The following is a 25,419-nucleotide window of genomic DNA, read 5'->3' as shown; positions in this document are numbered from 1 at the left end:
AGTCTGCATAGACATTGTCAATCTGTACAAGGGGCTTACATTTCTAAGTGTTACTTTGGATTTATAGTATTTAGTTTTCTCTCTGACCTTCCATTCCCAAATCCAATATCTTCTCCCCCAAAGGGAGTGTTCTGAGGTGTTTAAGATTTATCCTTAGGTTTAGTCATATACTTTTTGTTTATTTCTTTTATGCTTTGTTGTTGTTTTTTTAAGCACAACATAGCCCAGGCTGGATTGAACACAAGATCTCCCTTGCTTCTGTCTTCTGCATGATGGGATTACAAGCAGTGCCCCGTGCCTGGCTTACATATACTTCAAGAAGTCTAAGTCTTTGCACATACGTATGCATTAACTTACTTACACAACAGAGCACTATAGCCTGTGTCTTTTACTTCTCCCACCAACACTTTAAGGAAGATCATGATTCCTCTTGAACATCTAGTTTATGTTTCTTTCTGTCCTTAAAAGAAAAGCTTTTGACTCCTGACTTTCCTAGTTATTTTTATCCTAGACTCTCAGAGGGAGATTCACAATAAGTTACCTTGTCCAGTGTGACCATAAATAGATTTCTGTGTTATTGTTCATTACAGTAGATTATCCTTATTGACTTTTCTATATCTTCCCACCTTCCCTCTCTCTCTTCCTCCCTCCTTCCATCTTTATTTCTTCCTTCCTTCCTTCCTTCCTTCCTTCCTTCCTTCCTTCCTTCCTTCCTTCCTTCCTTCCTTCCTTCCTTCCTTCCTTTCTCTCTCTTTCTCTTTCTTTCTGGCTGATAGAGTTTCAATCTGTAGCCCAGGCTACCCAAGAACTCACTCTGTAACCCAGGCTGGTTTCTGCCCCAGTATGATCCTCCTGAATCAATCTCCCAAGGGCTGGGATTTTAGGTGTCAGCCACCACACCTGGCTTTTCCTTTTCTTTTCTTCCCTAGAGTTTTTTTTAGCTGTATTAGAACATTGATTTTTTTTTTTTTTCACATAAACTTCACATCACTGGTTGAATTCCTAAAAGACAACTGCAGATTCCCTTAAACGCTGTCATGGTCTGTTGCCGTTGTCTTTCTCTCCAATTTCATGTTTTATGAACATGTCAGTGACTATGTCAGGGGACTTCCTGTGCTATTATTTTCAACAAAACAACTATTTTTAACTATGAATGATGCAAGCTTCCCAATATATAGGAAACTAGAAAGGAAAGCAAGATGATTCATTTACTTGAAGATGAATTACAACGTGGCTGGTCGGCTAAACCGCATCCGTACCCCCACGCTTGACTCCCGAGTAAGTCGCGGCTGGGACCTGCCTTTATCTCGAGCACTGAGGTGGAGAAGCTCCGCTCTGCTCGCTCTTCTGCGCTTCCTTCTGCCTGATACAGAGTGCTTCTCTCCCCATTCTTCTGTTGGGTGTGTTTGATTCTTTTCCTAGGTTCCAGAATATTCTAGAATCAGACACAGAACTTTACTCTCCATGACGCTGTTTCCTGGTAAACAGTAGCCTTCCATCGATCCGCTCCCGGCCAGTCCATTCCCATGCACAGGCGCGGGGCTCCTCCTGCCGCCCTGCGGGGCTCCTCCTGATGGCGTCTCCTCACTCTCCTCCTCACTCGCACAACTTCCTTGTCAACTAGGTGGTTCGATTTTAAATCATGTTGTGCTTATTACTAAAAATGCCATACTTGCTTCCATTGGGCTTGTATTTTAAAAAGCATTTTCCATATTTGTTCGAGCCTACATCCTCTTTTGTTTTAAATTTGCTTTTTATGGAGCTTTTTTCTTAATCTGGAGTCTGCCTTCTGATGGAGAAATTTAACATACTTACAGCTAATGTGACTTTTTATGCCTTATTTCTCCCACCGCATTTCATGAGTTTTATTTATCATATTTCTCCTCTCCTCTGTTACTTCCCATTGTGTAGTTTGAATTTTCTTGTGCTGACTTTAAAAATATTTTATTTCTATATATCTACTCCAAATTATTAAGATTAAGGTTTTCTTTCCAGGTTTGTCATCCCAACTACTTAGGAAGCTGACACAGAAGAATCACAAGTTCAAGGCCTGCCAGGGCTGCAGAGTGAGTTCAAGGAAAATCTAGCACTTTGGTCTCAAAATAAAGCAATTTCCTAGCATGTCTGTGGCCCTGGGTTCAATACCCAGTATTGGAAAAGAAAAAAATCTTTTTAACTCTATTTGGAGTTTCGGTTTAGCAGAACAACTCGAGCATACTTCCTGCTTATATGGGTTGAATGTTTGTATCCTGTGGCCAAAATTCATATCTACCCTCAATCCCATTGCTTTCGAATGGAGAGGTGAGCTTTAGCAGGGAGTAGGCCTTCAGAGCTCTGCCCAGTGGACATGCTGGCTGACCCTTGTGCGGGGCTCGAGGGGGTGAGTCTCCCTTCCGGGTCTCTGGCCTCTACCTCCTGTGCTGTGTGAGGACACATGCTCAAGGTGCCATCTTGGAAGCGGAGGTCAGGGTTATACTGGACTCTCGGTCTGCTGGCTTTAAGATCCTGGATTTTGTGGCTCTAACACTAGGGGGAGAGAGGAGGAAAATTGCTTTTATTTTCTTTTTAAATCTTTATGTGGGGTGTGTGTGTGTGCATGCACATGTGACAGCATATGTAGAGGCCACAGGGCAGTATCTGGTGTCACCTCACTGTCTACTCTGTTTCAGGCAGGATGTCTTGTTGTTTGCTGCTTAGAAGTCAGGTTAGGTGGCCTGCAAGCTTCTGGGGTTCCTTTGTCTACACCCTGTCTCACTGCGGGCATGCTGGGAACACAGATGTGCTCTACAGTGGGTACTGAGGATCCGAATGGGCAGCAAGCATTTTTACCTACTGAGCAATCTCCCAGCCCTTGTTTTCCTTTTTAATGGAAAGTAACAGGTGTTTGATTAAGGCAGCAGAAATGGACTAAAGTCCCACTTCACTAGCATTTATTTAGATATGCTTTTCATAACCCTCCTGGGGAGTTCTGTAATAACTTTAGATGATGTCACAGCAAGCTGTTTCCATTGTGTGCACCTGGCATTATGAGAGCCTCAAGGGAGTCACTTGCTGCTATGTATTTTGGTGGCATCTTCATCTTCAGTTCACAAAAAAAAAAGAAAAGAAAAGAAACAGGCCTTTTCACAGCTGAGATGGAGCAGGCTTGTACCAGCTGAGGAAAATCAATTCCATGTATCCTTTCTCAGCTCTATACCCAGGGATGCCTGGTTGGTAGGTAGAACTTGTCCAGGTTAAAAATACTTTCATTAGGGCTGGAGAGATAACTTAGTGGTTAAGGCACTTGCCTGCAGAGCCAAAGGTCCCAGGTTTGATTCCTCAGGACCCACGTAAGCCAGATGTACAACACATATGCCTCTGGAGTTTGTTTGCAGTGGCTGGAGGCCCTGGCATGCCCAGTCCATTTTTTCTCTTTCCCTCCTTACGTCTTTCTCTCATTCAAATAAATAAAAATAAATATTATCTATCTATCTATCTATCTATCTATCTATCTATCTATCTATCTATCTATCTATATGAAAGGCACCACAAATACAGATGTATTTTTCCCCAGGAATCATTTTTCAAATACACCATCAGCATACTTCTGATGCTCCTTGCATAGTTATCAAAACAAAGCCTAAAACTCTCAAGATGTCCAAGGTTGAGTCTTTCTATTGGGATATTAAGGAGTTCTTTGCAAGGACCAGGGGCACAGTGTCAGGCTGTGCCGGGAGAACAACAGTGGCAAAAATCCACTGGAAACACATGGTCATGGGCTTGCAGAGCCTCAGGCAGGACCCCTGCCTTCACACCTGACACTTAGCTGGATAGAAGGGAAAAAATGCCAAACTGTGTCTGTGAGCATTGCTCTCCAGCTGCTCCTTGGGCACCTGATGAGAGACTTCAAGTTAAGCAGGCATTGGTCCCCCATGTGGACTTACCAGAAAATGTAACATCCTTGCTTTACACACACTCATGTTAACTGGAAATGATTCACATCTCATCTTTTTCCTCAAACATGTGTTGGATTGAGTGAGTCTAAAAATACCGCTGCCCATGTTGAGATCTTCATGAGCTGGGAAGAGGGCTCAGTTACTGAAGTACTTGCCACAGAAGCATGAGGGCCTGTGTCTGGATCCCTAGTGCCCACACAGAAGCTGGGCATGGTGGCACACACTGCGATTCCAGAGCTGGGGAAGCAGAGATAGGAGAATTCCTGGAACTCATTGGCTAGCTAGTCTAGCAGATTTGGTAAGCTCTAGCTTCAGTGAAAGAGCCCATTTCAAGAAATAAGTTAGAAGGAGCTGGTGATATTGCTTAGAGATCACAGATGCTTGCTCTACAAGCCTGCCGACTAGAGTTCAGATCCCTAGCACCCATTGCAAACTGGGTGCAAAATTGGTGCATGTGTCTGTAATTCCACCCCCCTATGGAAATGGGAGGAGAAGTTAGGGGAAGCCTGAAGCTGGTCTTTCCAGTGGCCTAAACAACAAGAAAGACTGTCTCAGACAAGGTGGAAGGAGAGGATCGGTCCCTGAGGTTGTCCTGTCGGCTCTGCATGCATGCCCTGGCGCATATACACACATCACCACACACACACAAATAAACATTATAGAATGAAATATCAGGTGGAGAGAGATTGAGGAGGGCACTGATGTCAACCACTGACCTCCACAAGCATGTGCACTCTTGTGCATGCACACTCTCCAACATGTATGTGCACACACATGTGAACAGGAAGACATCCACTCATACACACACACCAAATAAAAATCTTAACTCTATCTCTCATGCTTTCAGCAAGGGTCAACTACCGATCTATTAAACTTGAGTTGAAAGCAAAATGGAAGTGAGTCTTTGGGATAAGATAAGGGGTGTTCTTCCAAAACAGCCACTGCTCTGTGAAAGTTATTCAGGAAAGAGGAGTCAAATGGTTCCAAAAAATACCTTCTCTGCTTCAGAATTATTCCTGTCTCAAAAAATTTTGGGGTCAGTATGTTGAAATTAAATCAAGCTTTGGGGGGTAGGGACTATTGGACATACTGATGCTAAGAGAAGACCTTTTAGCCTCTGAAAGCTCAGTGTTTTCTTGGTATCATTAAAGGCAGAAATAAAAACTCAGTCGACAGAGTGGTTCCACATAGCCATCTTGGTTAAAAGGAAGTTAGAGATAAGAGGAAGCTAAATTGACAGCTTCCCACACATTATTAATATTACATGGCTCTAAAAGGATAGAAAATTCCAACAGTGGGAACCAATTGCAGGGAAAAAATAAAAACGCTTTTTCGATCAACCAAAAGGAAAGCAGTCGAGAGGAGGTGTATTCAGTGAGTCCAAAGCTGCAGGTTAAATCCCAGCAGTCCTGAGACTTATCCCACAGTGATCCATGCATTTCACTCCGTCTTTCATGGGGCCTGCCCTGTATGGAAGACAGAGAATGGCTAATTGGTGAACTGAGCAGCTGTCTAGCTCACTCCAATTATTGCATTAAGAAACTGGCATGCTTTCCAGCCTTTGCCACCTTGTTTTTGTGATGGATGAGATGAACTTTCACACACGTTCTAGGACAGTACTTCACAGCCCCGTCAGTCCCCAGCTCTTTGTAGCCATAGTGCAGTGAGCTCCCAGGCTGCGTGGGTGTTCCTTCCCCAGGCATTTCCAAACCTCCACCCTGTTGGGTAGGTAAAATGAATGGTAAATGGCACAGCCTAGATGCTCTGTGTAGACCTGGCTAAGGGGTGTTCTCCTTGGCACAGTGAACTCCCAGATGCTGCTGTTTTGCATGATGTGAGGTTTGCTCGCTGAAAACTTGCAGTGCAGTGGCTATGTGGCTTCAGGAAACAACCATTTGACCTTCTTGGGGTTTTATGAATATTCATGAGGTGGGTGTCAGGTGCATGAAGTAAAGTGATCCTTTGCTGTTCCCAAGTCATGGTGGTCGAATCTCCCACTTAGGGTATTCCTCCCCATTATCCTCTACAAAAGCCCACAAAAGAAGGAAAACTAAGCCACAGTGTAAATATTAAAATGAAGTCAGGGTCTTGGGGATACAGACCCTTCCTTAATGCACATATGTGCCAGTGGGATTAGTGCCTGGTGCCTTAATTTCTGATAGAGTGGGGACAACCCAACTGTGGCTTCAAGGATGGTTTACCACAAAACAGCATTGTGAGCATCAGGAGGCACAACTACCAAGACATGGTGCAGTGTTCCTTAGTTATCTATGTCTACTTCCTTGACTACCTGTCATCAGTTTCATACACACACACAAACACACACACATGTGTATCCATACATATGTATATATGTCTCTGTGTGTATGTATGTGTCATTACCCTGCAAGCATGTCTGCAATACTGCCATGTATTGAGCTTCCCAGAACATTTTACAAATATCATTGTGCATGTGCCATGTTACCCTATTTTACAGCTGGAGTAATGGGGCCGATATGTTGCTCCTCATTACTAAATTCTGCACTTTTGATGCAGAATTACAAGGCCCTGCATGGATGGCTACCTCTGAGGAAGCCAAGGTTGAGTTCTCAAGGATGGAGCCTGAAAGGAAAAAGCACTTGTCACTGGAACCTGGCTTGGGTTTTCCAGTAAAAGACTAAGACAAGGGACTCACTTGGAGTGAGTCTCTGCTGAGTGTCACAGAAGAGAGGGAAGGGGATGGACAGGTGTGGTGTGCTGGGTGTCCCGGAAGAGAGGGAAGGGGATGGACAGGTGCGGTGTGCTGGGTGTCATGGAAGAGAGGGAAGGAGATGGACAGGTGTGGTGTGCTGGGTGTCACGGAAGAGAGGGAAGGGGATGGACAGGTGCGGTGTGCTGGGTGTCACAGAAGAGAGGGAAGGAGATGGGCAGGTGTGGTGTGCTGGGTGTCCCGGAAGAGAGGGAAGGAGATGGACAGGTGTGGTGTGCTGGGTGTCACGGAAGAGAGGGAAGGGGATGGACAGGTGTGGTGTGCTGGGTGTCATGGAAGAGAGGGAAGGGGATGGACAGGTGTGGTGTGCTGGGTGTCACAGAAGAGAGGGAAGGAGATGGACAGGTGTGGTGTGCTGGGTGTCACGGAAGAGAGGGAAGGGGATGAACAGGTGTGTGCTGGGTGTCACAGAAGAGAGGGAAGGAGATGAACAGGTGTGGTGTGCTGGGTGTCACGGAAGAGAGGGACGGGGATGGACAGGTGTGGTGTGCTGGGTGTCACGGAAGAGAGGGAAGGGGATGGACAGGTGTGGTGTGCTGGGTGTCACGGAAGAGAGGGAAGGGGATGGACAGGTGTGGTGTGCTGGGTGTCACGGAAGAGAGGGAAGGGGATGGACAGGTGTGGTGTGCTGGGTGTCACGGAAGAGAGGGAAGGGGATGGACAGGTGTGGTGTGCTGGGTGTCACGGAAGAGAGGGAAGGGGATGGACAGGTGTGGTGTGCTGGGTGTCACGGAAGAGAGGGAAGGGGATGGACAGGTGTGGTGTGCTGGGTGTCACGGAAGAGAGGGAAGGGGATGGACAGGTGTGGTGTGCTGGGTGTCACGGAAGAGAGGGAAGGGGATGGACAGGTGTGGTGTGCTGGGTGTCACGGAAGAGAGGGAAGGGGATGAACAGGTGTGGTGTGCTGAGTGTCACAGAAGAGAGGGAAGGGGATGGACAGGTGTGGTGTGCTGGGTGTCACGGAAGAGAGGAAAGGAGATGAACAGGTGTGGTGTGCTGGGTGTCACGGAAGAGAGGGACGGGGATGGACAGGTGTGGTGTGCTGGGTGTCACGGAAGAGAGGGAAGGGGATGAACAGGTGTGGTGTGCTGGGTGTCACGGAAGAGAGGGAAGGGGATGGACAGGTGTGGTGTGCTGGGTGTCACAGAAGAGAGGGAAGGAGATGGACAGGTGTGGTGTGCTGGGTGTCATGGAAGAGAGGGAAGGGGATGGACAGGTGTGGTGTGCTGGGTGTCATGGAAGAGAGGGAAGGGGATGGACAGGTGTGGTGTGCTGGGTGTCACAGAAGAGAGGGAAGGAGATGGACAGGTGTGGTGTGCTGGGTGTCACGGAAGAGAGGGAAGGGGATGAACAGATGTGTGCTGGGTGTCACAGAAGAGAGGGAAGGAGATGAACAGGTGTGGTGTGCTGGGTGTCACGGAAGAGAGGGACGGGGATGGACAGGTGTGGTGTGCTGGGTGTCACGGAAGAGAGGGAAGGGGATGGACAGGTGTGGTGTGCTGGGTGTCACAGAAGAGAGGGAAGGGGATGGACAGGTGTGGTGTGCTGGGTGTCACGGAAGAGAGGGAAGGGGATGGACAGGTGTGGTGTGCTGGGTGTCACGGAAGAGAGGGAAGGGGATGGACAGGTGTGGTGTGCTGGGTGTCACGGAAGAGAGGGAAGGGGATGGACAGGTGTGGTGTGCTGGGTGTCAGGGAAGAGAGGGAAGGGGATGGACAGGTGTGGTGTGCTGGGTGTCACGGAAGAGAGGGAAGGGGATGGACAGGTGTGGTGTGCTGGGTGTCACGGAAGAGAGGGAAGGGGATGGACAGGTGTGGTGTGCTGGGTGTCACGGAAGAGAGGGAAGGGGATGGACAGGTGTGGTGTGCTGGGTGTCACGGAAGAGAGGGAAGGGGATGGACAGGTGTGGTGTGCTGGGTGTCACAGAAGAGAGGGAAGGAGATGGACAGGTGTGGTGTGCTGGGTGTCACAGAAGAGAGGGAAGGGGATGGACAGGTGTGGTGTGCTGGGTGTCACAGAAGAGAGGGAAGGGGATGGACAGGTGTGGTGTGCTGGGTGTCACGGAAGAGAGGGAAGGGGATGGACAGGTGTGGTGTGCTGAGTGTCACAGAAGAGAGGGAAGGGGATGGACAGGTGTGGTGTGCTGGGTGTCACAGAAGAGAGGGAAGGAGATGGACAGGTGTGGTGTGCTGGGTGTCACGGAAGAGAGGGAAGGGGATGGACAGGTGCGGTGTGCTGGGTGTCACGGAAGAGAGGGAAGGGGATGGACAGGTGTGGTGTGCTGGGTGTCACGGAAGAGAGGGAAGGAGATGGACAGGTGTGGTGTGCTGGGTGTCACGGAAGAGAGGGAAGGGGATGAACAGGTGTGTGCTGGGTGTCACAGAAGAGAGGGAAGGAGATGAACAGGTGTGGTGTGCTGGGTGTCACGGAAGAGAGGGAAGGGGATGGACAGGTGTGGTGTGCTGGGTGTCACAGAAGAGAGGGAAGGGGATGGACAGGTGCGGTGTGCTGGGTGTCACGGAAGAGAGGGAAGGGGATGGACAGGTGTGGTGTGCTGGGTGTCACGGAAGAGAGGGAAGGGGATGGACAGGTGTGGTGTGCTGGGTGTCACGGAAGAGAGGGAAGGGGATGGACAGGTGTGGTGTGCTGGGTGTCACGGAAGAGAGGGAAGGGGATGGACAGGTGTGGTGTGCTGGGTGTCACGGAAGAGAGGGAAGGGGATGGACAGGTGTGGTGTGCTGAGTGTCACAGAAGAGAGGGAAGGGGATGGACAGGTGTGGTGTGCTGGGTGTCACAGAAGAGAGGGAAGGAGATGAACAGGTGTGGTGTGCTGGGTGTCACGGAAGAGAGGGACGGAGATGAACAGGTGTGGTGTGCTGGGTGTCACGGAAGAGAGGGAAGGGGATGGACAGGTGTGGTGTGCTGGGTGTCATGGAAGAGAGGGAAGGGGATGGACAGGTGTGGTGTGCTGGGTGTCACAGAAGAGAGGGAAGGGGATGGACAGGTGTGGTGTGCTGGGTGTCACGGAAGAGAGGGAAGGGGATGGACAGGTGCGGTGTGCTGGGTGTCACGGAAGAGAGGGAAGGGGATGGACAGGTGTGGTGTGCTGGGTGTCACGGAAGAGAGGGAAGGGGATGGACAGGTGTGGTGTGCTGGGTGTCACAGAAGAGAGGGAAGGAGATGGACAGGTGTGGTGTGCTGGGTGTCACGGAAGAGAGGGAAGGAGATGGACAGGTGTGGTGTGCTGGGTGTCACAGAAGAGAGGGAAGGGGATGGACAGGTGTGGTGTGCTGGGTGTCACGGAAGAGAGGGAAGGAGATGGACAGGTGTGGTGTGCTGGGTGTCACGGAAGAGAGGGAAGGGGATGAACAGGTGTGTGCTGGGTGTCACAGAAGAGAGGGAAGGAGATGAACAGGTGTGGTGTGCTGGGTGTCACGGAAGAGAGGGACGGGGATGGACAGGTGTGGTGTGCTGGGTGTCACGGAAGAGAGGGAAGGGGATGGACAGGTGTGGTGTGCTGGGTGTCACGGAAGAGAGGGAAGGGGATGGACAGGTGTGGTGTGCTGGGTGTCACGGAAGAGAGGGAAGGGGATGGACAGGTGTGGTGTGCTGGGTGTCACGGAAGAGAGGGAAGGGGATGGACAGGTGTGGTGTGCTGGGTGTCACGGAAGAGAGGGAAGGGGATGGACAGGTGTGGTGTGCTGGGTGTCACGGAAGAGAGGGAAGGGGATGGACAGGTGTGGTGTGCTGGGTGTCACAGAATAGAGGGAAGGGGATGAACAGGTGTGGTGTGCTGAGTGTCACAGAAGAGAGGGAAGGGGATGGACAGGTGTGGTGTGCTGAGTGTCACGGAAGAGAGGGAAGGAGATGGACAGGTGTGGTGTGCTGGGTGTCACGGAAGAGAGGGAAGGGGATGAACAGGTGTGGTGTGCTGGGTGTCACAGAAGAGAGGGAAGGGGATGGACAGGTGTGGTGTGCTGGGTGTCACAGAAGAGAGGAAAGGAGATGAACAGGTGTGGTGTGCTGGGTGTCACGGAAGAGAGGGAAGGAGATGGACAGGTGTGGTGTGCTGGGTGTCACAGAAGAGAGGGAAGGGGATGAACAGGTGTGGTGTGCTGGGTGTCACGGAAGAGAGGGAAGGGGATGGACAGGTGTGGTGTGCTGGGTGTCACAGAAGAGAGGGAAGGAGATGGACAGGTGTGGTGTGCTGGGTGTCACAGAAGAGAGGAAAGGAGATGAACAGGTGTGGTGTGCTGGGTGTCACGGAAGAGAGGGACGGGGATGGACAGGTGTGGTGTGCTGGGTGTCACGGAAGAGAGGGACGGGGATGGACAGGTGTGGTGTGCTGGGTGTCACGGAAGAGAGGGAAGGAGATGAACAGGTGTGGTGTGCTGGGTGTCACAGAAGAGAGGGAAGGGGATGAACAGGTGTGGTGTGCTGAGTGTCACAGAAGAGAGGGAAGGGGATGGACAGGTGTGGTGTGCTGGGTGTCACGGAAGAGAGGGAAGGGGATGGACAGGTGTGGTGTGCTGGGTGTCACGGAAGAGAGGGAAGGGGATGAACAGGGTGGTGTGCTGGCAAGATGCACGGAGGGATGCTGGGTCCCAACCCTACAGGGGACACAGGAGACAGATTCTTAAAATTCAGGTCAGGGCAGAAGACCTTCTCATCCACTGCCACAAGGCAATGTTTGGGCTGATTCAGAGCTCCCTGCAGTACTTCAGGTAGCCTGAGTGTGGACCTGCCAAGCTGGGAAGAGGCAGGCTGAGGGAGGACAGAGTTGACTCTTCAGCAGTGCGCTTTGTACTATGGGGTGGACACTTTTACGTTCTGACACATCACTCTGAACATCACTGTAGAGCAAGCTTGGGCTGCCAGAGCAGGTAGTTCGTTTAACTAGGCAGCACCAGGATAGCCCTTAAAGGGAGAGATCTTAGGCTATTGCACCTTTGCCTAGCCTGTGTCAGATATGGGATTTAGTGCTTGCCCATCCCATCCTATTCGATCTCTCTTGAGTGTGCACCCTGCCCAGGTATGGGTGGGTTTCTCCTCTAGCCCAAGCCAATTGGCTGGTACACCTGGTGTAGGTGTGTCCAGGTATAGTGGTTCAAATTCTAAAGTATATCTAAAGTATGTCCCCTTGGATCCATGGAGAGAGTCAGGCATTTTTTCCATCTCTCTGTGGAGCTGGTAGCAGTGTTCTTGGGTCCTCAGAGGAATAGTTTCTTTTCCAACCCTGGTAGCCATGCTGTGGTGGGAAGAGATGCTTTTTATTTCTTATTAATGTCTTCATTTTTAATCTTTTTGGAAGCACAGTTTTTAAAAAAAATCCCTTTTCACTTTTTTAAAAAATTATTTTTATTTATTTATTTATTCAAAAGTGACAGAGAGATAGAGGCAGATAGAGACAGAGAGAACAGGCACGCCAGGGCCTCCAGCCACTTCCAAAGAACTCCAGATGCATGCACCCCCTTGTGCATCTGGCTAATGTGGGTCCTGGGGAATCAAGCCTTGAACCGGGGTCCTTAGGCTTCACAGGCAAGCGCTTAACCACTAAGCCATCTCTCCAGCCCTCACTTTTTTTAAAATCTAAGAACCATGTTTGTTTATGTGGGCTCCTGGCCTACATGTGGCCTACATGGACTTTTGGGTTCCATGTGGTGTACCTCTGTTCTCTCCACTTTATCTCCCCTTACCTCCCAGTTTTCTCATTCCCTACTCCTTTCTAAGATCTGAATCAAATGTGGTGTTTAAAAATATAATTTTCTTGAATCTGGACTTGCCAATTCTTTGGTTAGTTTGCAGATATGAACTCGGGACTTGGGGTTCTAGAAAGCACCCCATAACCCCAATTCTACCCTCTCACTGTTATATAAGGATCCCCTAGGGCCTCAGCTGTAGATGGAGGAAGGGCCACAGGCAAAGCGAGTCATTCTGCTCACAGAACAGAGGGCTCACAAGTCACCTTCCTCATGGAAACTGGTGGGGGGGCGAGTCTCAAGGTCAACCTTCTCGTGGCAACAGGGGGTCTCACCAACCACACACATGAGACTTAAGCAGAGAAAAAGTGTTCCTATGTAGCATTCCACATTTCCACAGAGAAAAGGACACTGATCTTGTCCCCAGAAACTTCAGGGCAAGAGACAGAGGGGAAGAGGAGAGAGAGGGTAGCAGAATCAGGGAGGTGAGAGTTCTGAGGAAGGAGAAGTGGACAGAGGGAAGAAATGAAACTGTGCTCCAGTGACAAGGGCCTCCATCTAACATGAATCCTCCACCTGCAGATGCTGCTTTCTCAGCTTGAGGGAGGCCGCCCTGGGAACAGAGAACAAAGAGAAGGTAGTAAGTGGCTGTATCCAGTGGAATATCGAAGCCAAGGCCATCCCCGAGGAAACAGCCCCCAAAGTATCCTAATAGCATGGAAACTTCTGGAATCCATTTGAGTGCCCTGCATCCCAGGGGCTGGGGAGAAGAGTTCCAGGGAGGAGTTGCCAGTTGAAGATTTGTTGACATGACAGAGAAGTCAAGTGAAAGGACCCTCCTTGGTCTCAGGACTCACGTGAAGAATAAGACCTGCTCATCTCATCACAGTTTGGAACAGAGTTTCCTCCAGCATCTGCAAATGCTCAAGTCTCCATAAGCACCAGTGTCAAGGTGGTCACCTCCACACCATGTCACGTGTTCTCACCCTCACGTGTGCTAGTAATGAGGGTAGGAGACCCCAAATCTCCTCAAAGCCTGTCAGGCAGACTCTGAAGTTTTCCCTATTTTCTTTCAACTTTCTGTTCTCTTATTTACTTTCTATGGGAAACAACAGGAACTGTAGAATGAAAAGCCTATTTTTCAAAGAGAGAGCAAGCAGAGGGCACAGAAGGCACTCCTAAATAGGATGAAAGAGCCCCAGGAAGGGAGAATGTTTTTCTTCTGAAAGCAGATTTGCAAGTCCCATTACAGAACTATGACTTCCAAAAAATGGATTTGTTATCTGAAGAATCAGGGATTCCATAAGATAAAGGCAGCTCTCTCGTCTGCAGAGGGCTCCCACTGTCCCGTGCCTGGTGGCTGCACACGGGGGCTCCGCTTACCCTATGAAAGCGGTGGCTCAAAATCTGCCAAATGACAAAAAGAAAGAAAAATCCTGCCAAATGAATCAAATGTCATTTTCCTATGTAAATAAATGGGGATGAATTATTCTGGAGTTGGGCATGGTTATTAGCCTGTGTTCATCAAGTGCACAGGTATAATATTACTGGTCTCTCTCAACATGTTTTATAATATTTATGAAAACATAAGGTTAAATCCCATTAGCTCTAGATTAGCTCTTGACATTCGTCAGACTAATGGCTCTGGGTGTAAGAGGGGTTACCCTAAGTTCCAAAAGCACTTAATGGCCTCTTATGATGATCACTGCTCAGCTCAATTATCCCCACTTTCCTTTGCAGATGCCCTGTTCCTATAGAAACATATGTTTATATGGCTGTAACTCAAACCTTTCATTTCCGGTGGAAACTGACTTTTTACTTTCATACTTAAAAAACAATCATACCAAGTAAAGCTTCCTGGAAGATGCAATCATGGGTATTTAGCAACCGTGGAGGTTTGCTGCTTCCACAGACCATCATCAGCTTTGACTGCGTGCTGGGGATGCTGTGTTCGGCACTGGCACGATCACTGGTCAGCAGAGGAGCCTGGACTCTGATGAGGGCACCGGTGTGCCGCCACCAGCACTGCTGCGCTGGCGTCTTATCTTCTACTTAAGATGATTCCCAGGAAGCCTTTTCCACTTGTACCCTTCAACTCCCTGGGCTCACTCCAGATCAGATGAGTGCACCACGCTGCTGAGAGGCCCAGATGTATCTCCTGTGGTGGATCTCCTGGGCTCTCAGAGCAGCAGAGCTTGAAGTGGGGGCTTAGCCCACTTTCAACACTGTGAATATGTGATTTTAAGGTTACCAATCTGAGGCTTTGTTTTGGTGATAAACAAAATAGGACAAAGTTAGATCAAGTTCCTTTCAGCATCAGTCACGTTAGAAGGGGTCCTCATCAAAGACTCTTTATTTTTAGTATCTGAAAGGCTATCAGAAGATATTAGTTTCCTCAAGTTACATATTTTCCTGATTGACATGTCTTTAAGCACAGAATTTTGGAGGTTTACATGTTTCAGTCTTTGATACACATGCCATACTTGTCAGATGCCATTGTTGAAGGAGCAAGCTCCTTCCTCAGAGTCTGTGGTGCTGAAGGTCGTAGAGCTGCTGGAGCTGCTGCAGCGGGGAGTGACTCAGAGAGGCCAAGGTCTCAGAGGTGCTGTGGAACCTCAGCGAACTATGTTAGAGTTGTTTCCTTAAGAGACATGACCATGGTCAAGGTGATTCCTGGCAGTTGAGGCAGGTCTTGGGGATTCTGAGAGATGCAGAATCTCTTCTAGTATCTACGTAGGATACCTGCAGGTCTACTGCACTGCTAACCTCACCTCTGGGCTGATCCCTCTCTGCTTGTTAGGCACAGTATCCTACTGCTTTCTCCATATTGTTATATCCCAAGGCAGTCATCAGCTGCATGCCTATCAGGACTTTTTAAAAATAATTTTTCAGCAAACAGTGCACTCCTTGGTGATCAGGACAGCAGCTCATGTGTGGACTTCGTATTTTCTGCAGAGCCAGACACACTGCTGGACACGAGGTGCCCATCATGTAGAGGCCACAGGGGGCCCCCACGGGCAGCACACATGAATACATGAGAAGCCATCCCAGCATGTACATTCCCCAGGTGTCACCTAGATTGTCATTGAAATGCCATTCTGACCTAGACATCTTCCATAGCAAGTTCTGAAGCAGGCCAAGAATATAGGCTTTCTGGCATTTTCTCCCTCCAAGGAGAAAAAAAAAAAGAACCCGAGAGACCAAAAGGAGGGCATTTATACAAAATCAGTGCTAGAAGGAAATAGAAGGTGGACTGACCACCTTTGTTCCCAACTGTCTTCCTCAGGAGAGCCATCCCTGGCATAGGTCCATTGTCATGAAGGCTGCCAGCCAGGGTCCCAGAGCATTGTCCATCCTCTGGGCCCTGCTTCCTGCCACCAAAGGCCATGCCTCCTCCCTGCCCAGTGGCATCACTAGCTTCTCCTCCAACAGCAGAGTGATGGCTGTGATGGAACAGGTGCTGCCCACTTATCATGCGTTGCTGCCCTCTGTCATGTCTGCTCACTCTGTTTTTGTGCTGTTAGAGGTTGACACATTTTTTTGGCATGTGCTAGTTGTGCATGCACAGCAGGTGTATGTATTGTGTGTGCAGATTTGTATGTCCTCTGCACATGGATGTGGAGGCGGGAGGAGAAAGCCGGGCGTGCTCTTTTACTCTCACCTTGTTTTGGAGAGGGAGCCTCTCACTGACCCGGGAGCTGCCATTTGTGTTCAGAGTGACCCGTGAGCTCCAGCCAGGCCTTGGACTCTGTGTCCGTGGGACTGGGGTTATGGGCATGTGTGGCCACACTCAACTCTTTATGTGAGTGCTGTGGGTTGAACTCAAGCCCTTTGAGGTGCTCATGCTTGGGCTGCAAGTGCTCTTGCCCACGGAGCCATCTCCTAGCCCCCAGGCTGGCGACTTAAATTTTTTTTTGTTTTTTAAAAAATTTTATTTATTTATTTTGAAAGTGACAGAGAGAGAAAGAGGGAGGGAGAGAGAGAATGAGAGGGAGAGAGAGAGAGAGAGAGAGAGAGAGAGAGAGAGAGAGAGAGAGAGGGAGAGGGAGAGAAGGGGTGCACCAGGGCTTCCAGCCACTGCAAATGGACTCCAGACAAGTGCGCTTCCTTGTGCATCTGGCTAACATGGGTACTGGGGAATCAAGCCTTGAACTGGGGTCCTTAGGCTTCATAGGCAAGCACTTAACCACTAAGCCATCTCTCAGCCCTGGGCTGGCAATTTTTAAGCACTTGCAGGTTTCTTATTTGCCTGAGGCATCCCTTCCTTAAGGGTATCTTCAGGATTGCTCTCTTGTATTAATCAAGTTTGGAAGAAATGTGAACAAGATGCACTGGTTGGGGGAAAATGAACTTCTGGTCAGATCAGCCTGGAGGACTATGAGAGACCAGGGCTTTCTTGGCCTCATTTCTTCATAATCAAGTTTGGACTCCAGGGCCGAGTTCAAGGTCTAGGCCTGGGCAGCAGGTGGTACTGACTTTCACATGCTTACAGGCATTCTCTAACCTGGTGTGGCTTTATCTTCAGTCTGTTTGCAGTGGGGCTCCTGGCTACCTCTTCCTGTGATGTGCTCTGTATAGTTGGGATATGTCTACAACTGCATTTCTCAGAAGCACAGATGGTCCTGGGGAAGGCCAGCCAGCGAGAGTTCCTTCTGAGGAGGACAGATGTGAAGGAAAGGAGAGCAAGCAGATGTGTGCACAGCTTGCCAAAGACACCAGGACATCAGAGTCTTAGGTCTCTCCTTGAAAGCTCTGTGAGTCTCTGTTGTGAAATGGCAAGACACTGAGCTTGGGACCTCTAGGACCAAGTCAGGGGGACTCAGAGAGTCTAGGGGAGTGCTTATGCATCTCATGACCAGGCAGGTAGTTCTCTGGCAATAGCCTCTCTGTCCTTCCTGTTGCTGTGCTCAGAGTGTCTTGAGCAGTTCTGTCTTTTGACTACATCCCGGATGCTTGGAGCATCCTTATAGCCAGTGAGCATCTTGGTCCAAAGGAGCCAAAACCATTGCTAAGCTGGAGCCTTTGAGGAAGAACTGGTAAGACACATGGGCAGGGAAGCGGCTCTTTCAGCATCTTTGGACCCCAGCAACCATCCTCTATAGGTCAGATTGAAGGTCGTGAGCCCCTAAACGGTAAGGTGGCTCAGATCTCCAGTCTGCAAAGGGGAATAAGAGGATGATAATGTTACTTTAACCCTTGGGGACATGGCCAGACCTCAGGTACTGTCCTGGAGGTCAGCAACCTGCTCCCTCAACCCTCCTTCCTGGAGAGCGGGTTGCGGTGCCGTGCCCAGTCCTACCGCCTCTCCCAGCTTGGGCTCCTTGCCCCTGCCTGCTTGAACCACTGTATTAATTTCAAGGCTTTGGTGGCTTTTTCTGCCTCCAGTTGCTCAGTATTGAGGTCAGGTTGGTTGTGGCTTCCTTCTTGATAGCTGTGAAAATGTGAAAACAACGTCAACACAGAAGACTGTTAGTTATCTCCTTGTCAGCGGTTAGGCAGTTATCTCCTTGTCAGCGGTTAGGCTTCTGTGCAGAGGTTAGCGGTGGAGTCCTGGCACTCACCTCCCCCTGCAGCTTGTGGTTATCTTCCTCCCACCTTGTAGCTGAGGCACGCAAATGCGGGCAACTTCCCGACTGTCCTCCTGCATTCTGATCCTCGCGCCAAGCTGTGGGAGCCCTCAGCTCTGTCTCGGCTACCCTGGGCCCTCAGGCTGTCTCCACCTCTCTTTTCTTTTCTGGCTTCTGGTCCCTTCTTGACTCCATAGAGGTTCAGCCTTAATTCAGGAAGGGCTGGATACTTCCTGCAGAGGTGAGGCACAGAGATTTCATTGTCCACATGGCTTTCCACAATTCCCACTGTGCCTAGAAACAGGTGAGACTTCACGTCTGCATTCATGGGGAAGAAGGTTCCTTATGGAAGGAAGGGTCATGTCTGTTTCCATGAGTCGTGGGTGAGGAGTGGATACAACACACTGGCAAAAGGCCCCACTCCAGTGCTGGCACAGTTGTGGCCAAGCCAGTGAGGCTCTTCTGTTACTCCTGCTCTGGCAGCCCTGGCCTCTGCTTCAGGACGGCTTTCCCAGCACCTCTGGGAGTTGGTTCAGTCCTGAGACCCCCTTCCCACCAGAGTAAGGGTATCACCTAATCAGGAATGTCCCAACCTCTTCTCCTCTCTCTCCCTAAAACATACTTCCCATGTGTGCCTCAGCATCAGTGCAGGCGGGGCTCAGCCTCGGTCTTTGCAGCCAGCCTGTGACCATGGACACTGATGCAGGAGCCTGGCTGGGCTGGGGACGAGAGAACAGCAGTCAGTTGTGCTCTCCGCACCCTCTGTCTGCCTCTGCTTGAAGTGGTCTCTTCCTTCCAGGGTACCACGGGGCATAATCAGGTGTGCCGGGCAGAATGTCTATGGTGTCAAATGGCCCTGAGTATGAAATGGCTGCTTTCTGACTCTAAGACTAGGGGCACTGAGCCAGTGGTGGGCACACTTGGCATGTAGGACACTTCCTTCTTCACCACACGTTTCCAAGGTTGCTATGGAAATCTTTCCCAGCCGGCTGAGAGAAAAGTCACTCAGAGAAGAGCCACACAGAGGGGGACATGCAGTTCCCTCTCATGCCTGTGGATGGAACCTGATCATGTGGCCTCGGCTGAGAAATGTAGTGCGCCTCGAAGCTCCTTCCCAGTGACCCTTCCCTAGCACCAGCTGAAAGGGTGTATCTGGGTGGATGTATCCTTGGTCTATCCCTCAACCCAGAGCCCTGAGGCACCATGTTGAGAAGAAATGTCTTCAGGCACTTTTAGCCCCTGCACAGAGATGTGGTCCTGGCCAGGGAGGCACTAGCATGAGCAGCGAGGCTTGTGCAAGCCAGAATGTTCTGCGTTCCAGAATCCCTGTCCAGGCAGTTCTCACAGACAGGATTCTCTGACAGCAGGTGCCCGCCCTGCACCTGTCCTCTAGCTTTCCTGACAGCAGCTGGTCAGGAGTCCACGGGCTTCCTTCCCGCTTCCCTGCAGGCCTGGGACTGGGGTGGAACTGGGCAGGAGACAGCAGAGCAAGGCTGCCCAGGCCAGGAAGCTGTGTAGTTGGCTCACATGTCTCTTCTGTGCTCTGCTTTCCTATGGTGTGGCTCTGTCACATGACCCATGAATATTTGGAAGAATTTTCCAGAATACTGTCTGGCTCCAGAGCACGATAAACTGGAGTGGTAGCTCAGAAGCTCTTTTGGGAAGAGCCAGGTGGAGCAGACCTAGAAGACTCCATCCACCACAGGAGGATGGGTTTAAGCCTGCATTGGTAAATGCTGAGTGTCCTGGACTGCATCTTACCAAACACTATCACCCTACTGAGAACCCCATTCCAGTTCATTCCCCTCAGGTGCCCATTCCCTGAAAGGCCACATAGAGTGCAGGCACTCTGAAACCATGAAATGGAGCTTGTTCTCCCCAAGACCTGCCTAGCCGTGGGCCTGGCAGGGATGGCACAGTGGTCATGACCTGTGCATGATGAATGGTTGGACAGGTGTACCAAGTGCCCAGAAGCAGCATTCTTTCAGATTCTGGAAGTGGAGCCCTGCTACTCCCTGGCATGGGCTGGGAGTTGCCTCTGGCTACAGGCTGATTGAAAATGTCGAAGGAATACTGTGGAAATTTGGATAATTCTCCTGAGAGCTTTTCCCATCTGGCCAGGAGAGTGTTCTATTCTGACACTTAGCTTGAAAACACAGCTGATCAGAGCAAAGAAAACCCACAGGTGATTGATGGGGACTGTGGGGGAGACCCTAAACTGTTTCTCTTTCAAAAGTCATTTCTGCTGAAGGCAGTGGGGAGCAGAGGGCGGTGTTAGAGCCAACAGCAGCCCACAGAACCATGGGGCATGTAGCGTCACCCTGCATTTTCTCCCTTGGTGGCATCCGGTGTTCTCTACATAGTGCATTTTGGGCTGGGGCCTCCTGGAGGACGCTTTGCTGCAAATCAGTGGAGGCTATGTTGCCACTGCCTCACGACAGCAACCGGTATTTGCTGAGACACGTCTCTGGTCTCAACAATAACAAAGCCTAATTCTCACACCAAACCCTAAGGAAACAGTTTAAGTTTCCAAATTTCAAGCTATTAAAGCAGCCAATAGTTTCTTCTTTGAGCAGCATATATGCAAGTTGAATAAAATGGAGCAATTACTAATGCCTGTGGACTCAACCTGCTAGGTACATGCTAATGAAGGCCGTTCTTCCTTGGGCGCAACGACGCACCTGGCCGCTCTCGACCCTGGCCGCTATCAGGCACCTGCTGCTTGCGCATTTATGAGTTTGCAGCAGTGTGAATTTTTCCAAATAGAACATCAATTAGTTTTTATTTTCACAAATAAAATTCTCTCAAACCTGCTTGGAATACAAATTGAGGCAAATGAATCAAGTCTGGAAACATAAGAATAGATGGTATTGGGGCATTTCAAACCCAGTAGGTTATGACTTCTGCCACATGCCACACCTCTAGACACCTGAAGGGTGACAGTCCCAGAAGATGGGAACGATGCCCCCAGCGCAGCATCAGGAAACCAAGTCTCTGCTGGTGGGTCGCCAGCGGCGTTCAAGCGCCAGTCTTACAGAGCCACGTCACGGGGATGGGGACCTGAGCTGGTGGCTTCTGGAGCCTGGGAGGTGGGTCAGTCCTAGGAGGAACTGATGGGACTCAGAAAGCGTTGGTAGCTGGGTGCTGGGAGAAGCCAGAGGTAGATGTTCCCCTTTACAGGCACTGGGAGAATGAGGTAGGACCAGTTCTCCGGCCAGCAACCTCACTCTGTCAATACTGGCCACGAAGAGCCTCTGCTGCCCTATTCAGGGGGGTGAGTGCTCATCTGTGTACCTCACTGTGAATGCTTGGGCCTCTTCCAGGGCCCATGTGGGGAACAATTTAGCTGGCCTCAGTGTGAGTATTTGTCACAGGACCCCCTTGATGTTTGGGAATCATCCATCTTCCAGAATTCAGAGACACCTCACCTCTGCTAACCCAGATGGCAGCATCCTGGGTGCTAAATAAGTAGGGGCTCAAATTCCAGTTCTCCACCCTGCTGTCCTGTGGGTGTGACAATGGCCCTGCAAGCCCTGAACCCTTGCTGATGTTGAGGCAGGACAGTGCAGGCAAGGGTGACATGACGGCGTACCCCAGGAGCTCTGCACAGCTTAAATATGCAGCAACAACCCTTATTGCCACGACCTATGTCCACAGGCCACTCAGAGAGAAGCCCATGTCCAGACGACCACAGATATGGCCGCATTTCCTGTGCATGGAGGCTGCCAGCTTCCATTTCCACACAGTCTTCTCTGCACACTGCTCTTCCATTTCTGAAGAGACTGGCTCATACCCTCTGTCCACACAGGAAACTTCCCTAAGAAATGACACTTGTGGCCAGTGCATTCTGAGCAAGGAAGGAAAGCTTGGGGCTCTGAGGGACCACAGGCAGCCCACTCAGAGAGGGCACTGCTATGGTCTGACACTCAGCCACCTTGAGGTGACACCCTTCTTGGTGCTGGTTGTGGAGTCTGGCTAGTTAGTGTGTCTGGGGCCTCTGTAGCCTTGGACAGAAAACAGGGGCAATAGAGACATTTCTCAACTGGGCTCAGGATCTGTTGACAAATTCCTTCCCATACACGAACCGCCTCCTCTCTAGAGCAGGGCCGAGGACCGAAAGATGAGTCTGAGTAGGGCAGGAGCAGAGGGAAGAGGGGGACTTTGAAGCCAGGGCTGGCCTGTACCACAGTCTCCTTTTCCTGAGGCCCCATACCTTCATGGATCGCTACATAAAAATGTACCCCCAAACTTATTAGGGGCTAGAAAACCAGATTCCTGAATACATGTAGCCCTTTTTGTGTGATCTCCAAACTTAGGACCATGTTGCCTTTACAGGGAAAGTGTGCTAACCCCCGATTCCCATGACCAATGTACTTTTGTTTTTCCCCATTTGACAGGTTGGTGGAGGCTCTGCTGGGCCCTTTCTTGGCTGTATGCTTTGGTTAGGATCTGTGCAGGACAGGCTGTAGTGGACAGGTAAGATCTCCACAGGGACAGAGGGGCCCAAGGAACCATCAGAGCCCCGAGTGTGGGCCCTGTAGGATGGCATGGAGGGTAGTGCCAAATGCAGGACACAGCAGGAGGTAGGAGAGTTAGGGGCACACATGCCTCCCACATATCTTTGAGGCAGGGAAACCAACATTTCCATGGCCCTGGAGTGAGTCTCAGAGTAACAAAGAAATCTCGACTAAACAGTAGGATTTGGGTGACCTTGAAAGGCCATTTCCTATTGGCTTTAGGCTCCTTCCTAAAACGAAGGGGCAGAGGATCCTTCTTCAGAGAGCTGCCATGCTGTAGAAGGTAAGCTTGGTTTCCATGTAACGAGTGGGCCAGGCCACTTGCATGCTGGGCACAAAGATGTGCTGTGGAAGGAGCTCAGGAGAGAGTAGGGAAGAGCTGTGAGGCTCTTGCAGGGGGACACGGAGCCTTCGGAGCTGCTGGGCCATCACTGTGCGCAAGCTCAGGTCACATCAGATGAGCTGTTGTACATGCACCAAGGGGACTTCACTGGAGAGAGTCGAGCTAGGGTTGCAGAAGCTGGACACGTGGGGAGGACGGTCTTTGTGCTGCAACACAGTAGGCAACTCTGCTGACAACTGTTACTAGGGGATTTCACAAGAGCTACTGGAGAGGACTTTGAATGTGCCAGTGCAAAGAAAGGACAAATGTCTGGGGTGATGGATGTGCCAATTATCCTGATTTTATCATTAGACATTGTATGCATGTGTTGGAATGTCACACTGTACCCAATAACTATGGAAACTCACTATGTGCCAATTGAAATCAAATGAATACATAAATACAAGCTATTACACTCGCCTAGAATAACAAGGGCATTTCTTATGGTGAAAAAAAAAAAGCCTTTGGCTGGGTACATGTCCTCCACAGCTGGGAAGAGCACAGCCCTGTCTGAGGGAAGGATGGGGAGTGGAGTCTGGCGTCAGCCCAGGCCAGCCCTGGCTTCAGCCACAGTGGTGAGATGGCTTGAGGCTGGGCTCCAGACCCGGCAGGCTTCCCAGGCCACGCCTGAGGGCTGGGTGGGAGGGCAGTGCAAAGCTGTGCAGAAGAAGTGACCATGGACACGGTGAGCAGCTGGGCTGGGGTGTGAGGAGGGGGTTCTCCCACACAATCCTGGGCTGCAGGCAAACAGAGCCCCCTTCAGAAAGTTCCCTGACTGATTCAACAGGTGTGGGAAGAGACAAATGAGGTGATGCAAAGGGCAAGTGTGATGAAAATATGTACATGTGTAAAAGTTATCAAAACCAGTTAATTAAGAAAAGATGTGATGTCACAAGGTGGCAGGTTTTTGTTCTATGGTCAAATACAAAGATATTTTGTTTGATAATGTTTTAAAAAATTTCCATTGTGTGAGAAACTGTATTTTTATAATTATCCTTGATTACAATAAGTTAAATATATTTTAAAATATTTTAATTTGTTTATGAGAGAGAGCGAAAGAAAGATAGAGAATGGGCACACCAGAGATTCTAGCCACTGCGAATGAACTCCAGATGAATACATCACTTTGTGCATCTGGCTTTCTGTGGGTGCTGGGGAATAAAACTGGGGTCCTTAGGCTTTGCAGGCAAGCCCCTTAACTGCTGATTCATCTGTCCATCCCAAGCCAAGTATATTAAAATTAAAGTCAAATGTACAAATAAAATTTCCCTTACTGTGGAGTTCTGTGCAGGAAACCCCACTCATCTAGTGAGTTCTTTGGCAGGCTTGACAGGTATTTACTACCACATTGGTCTCCTTCTCTCAGCTCCATTGGTGCCCCTGCCACCCTACCACCCTCATCTCAGGCTCTGAGTGCCACTGCATGCTTCCTCACAGGATGGACAACTCACCTGGTAGAGTGTCATTGAACCCAATGTGTTCATGGTCATTGTTTGCTTTCTTATGATGCAGCAGCATGTGCAAGAGAGCAGTCTGCACTTGTGCTTACACTGTGGATTTTCATACTAAAGGTGTGCTTGGACTATGAACTGTCCCCCACAAGCTCATGTGTTCAAACACTAGCTCCCCAGCTGGTGGCACTGTTTGGAAAGGTTGTGGAACCTTTAGGAGGTGGAATCTTGAGGAAGGATGTGGGTCACCTGGGAAGAGACTTGAGGCTTTATAGCTCTCTCCAACTTCCTGATCTCTTTCTGTGTCCTGACTTAATGCAATGTGACCTGTCTGTTATCTCCTGCTCCTGCCACTATGCCTGCTTGCCATGATGGAATGCAATCTCTGGAACAGTAAGCCAACCTAAACCTTTCCATGCTAAGTAGCTTCTTGTCAGGTATTTAGTCACAGTGATGAGGAAAGTCACTAATACTCCAAGTCACTACAATAGTTGTCCCAACTGGTGCCTCACACCTACAGGAGGAGTCTGGACTTGACCTTTAGTCCTGGGCTGTTGTTATTATGATCGGAGTTGCACTGGATATTCACTTGGATGTATGTGCCTGCTGCCTTCCTCCCGAGTGAGAACTAGAGTGGGATTGTGAACTGGATAAAGGGAGTTCAATTTGTAAAACATGGGAGTTCCTCATGGAATCTATACATGAGCAATGTATGTGTGCTGGTTGCCCCATGCCATCTGTTCCTGTGGATGTAGTTTGCATTTTCTGATGACGAGGATCCTGGGCATTTTCTGCTGTGCACACTCACTCTGTAATCCCAGCCTGTGAAGGGAGAGGACTCGCTGTGTTCGTTCTGCTGCCCAACTGCTGTATGAAGATCAGGACTTGTCCACTCTTCCCTTTGCACCCATAAAGTCAGCAGACAAACTATTTAAAAGATGTAAATCCTCTCTTCATACAAGCTTCACATAGCAGGGCTCCAGCATAGCACTGTGGTACTCGGAATGAGTGGCCCACTGAATGTTTGGCACATGTCGCTTCTTTGGATGGTCCTCAATGCTTGAGAGTCAGTGAAAAGCTTTCGGGCTCAAAACAAGAACAAAAACCTCCCCTCCTCTA

The 25,419-nt window shown here is 49.8% G+C and overlaps 1 long non-coding RNA gene across 1 annotated transcript; it reads left to right on the top strand.

The window, feature by feature from the left end:
- The first annotated feature begins 1,222 nt into the window (after positions 1-1,222).
- On the top strand, positions 1,223-13,020 carry LOC123457750. The gene is made up of 3 exons (XR_006635134.1): positions 1,223-1,278; positions 1,996-2,066; positions 12,966-13,020. It is a non-coding gene; the product is annotated as an uncharacterized LOC123457750 (long non-coding RNA).
- The last annotated feature ends 12,399 nt before the right edge of the window (positions 13,021-25,419 follow it).

Source organism: Jaculus jaculus, chromosome 1 (genome assembly GCF_020740685.1).
Source record: "Jaculus jaculus isolate mJacJac1 chromosome 1, mJacJac1.mat.Y.cur, whole genome shotgun sequence".
Classification (NCBI taxonomy): Eukaryota; Metazoa; Chordata; class Mammalia; order Rodentia; family Dipodidae; genus Jaculus; species Jaculus jaculus.
This window is presented reverse-complemented; position numbering and strand designations above follow the sequence as displayed.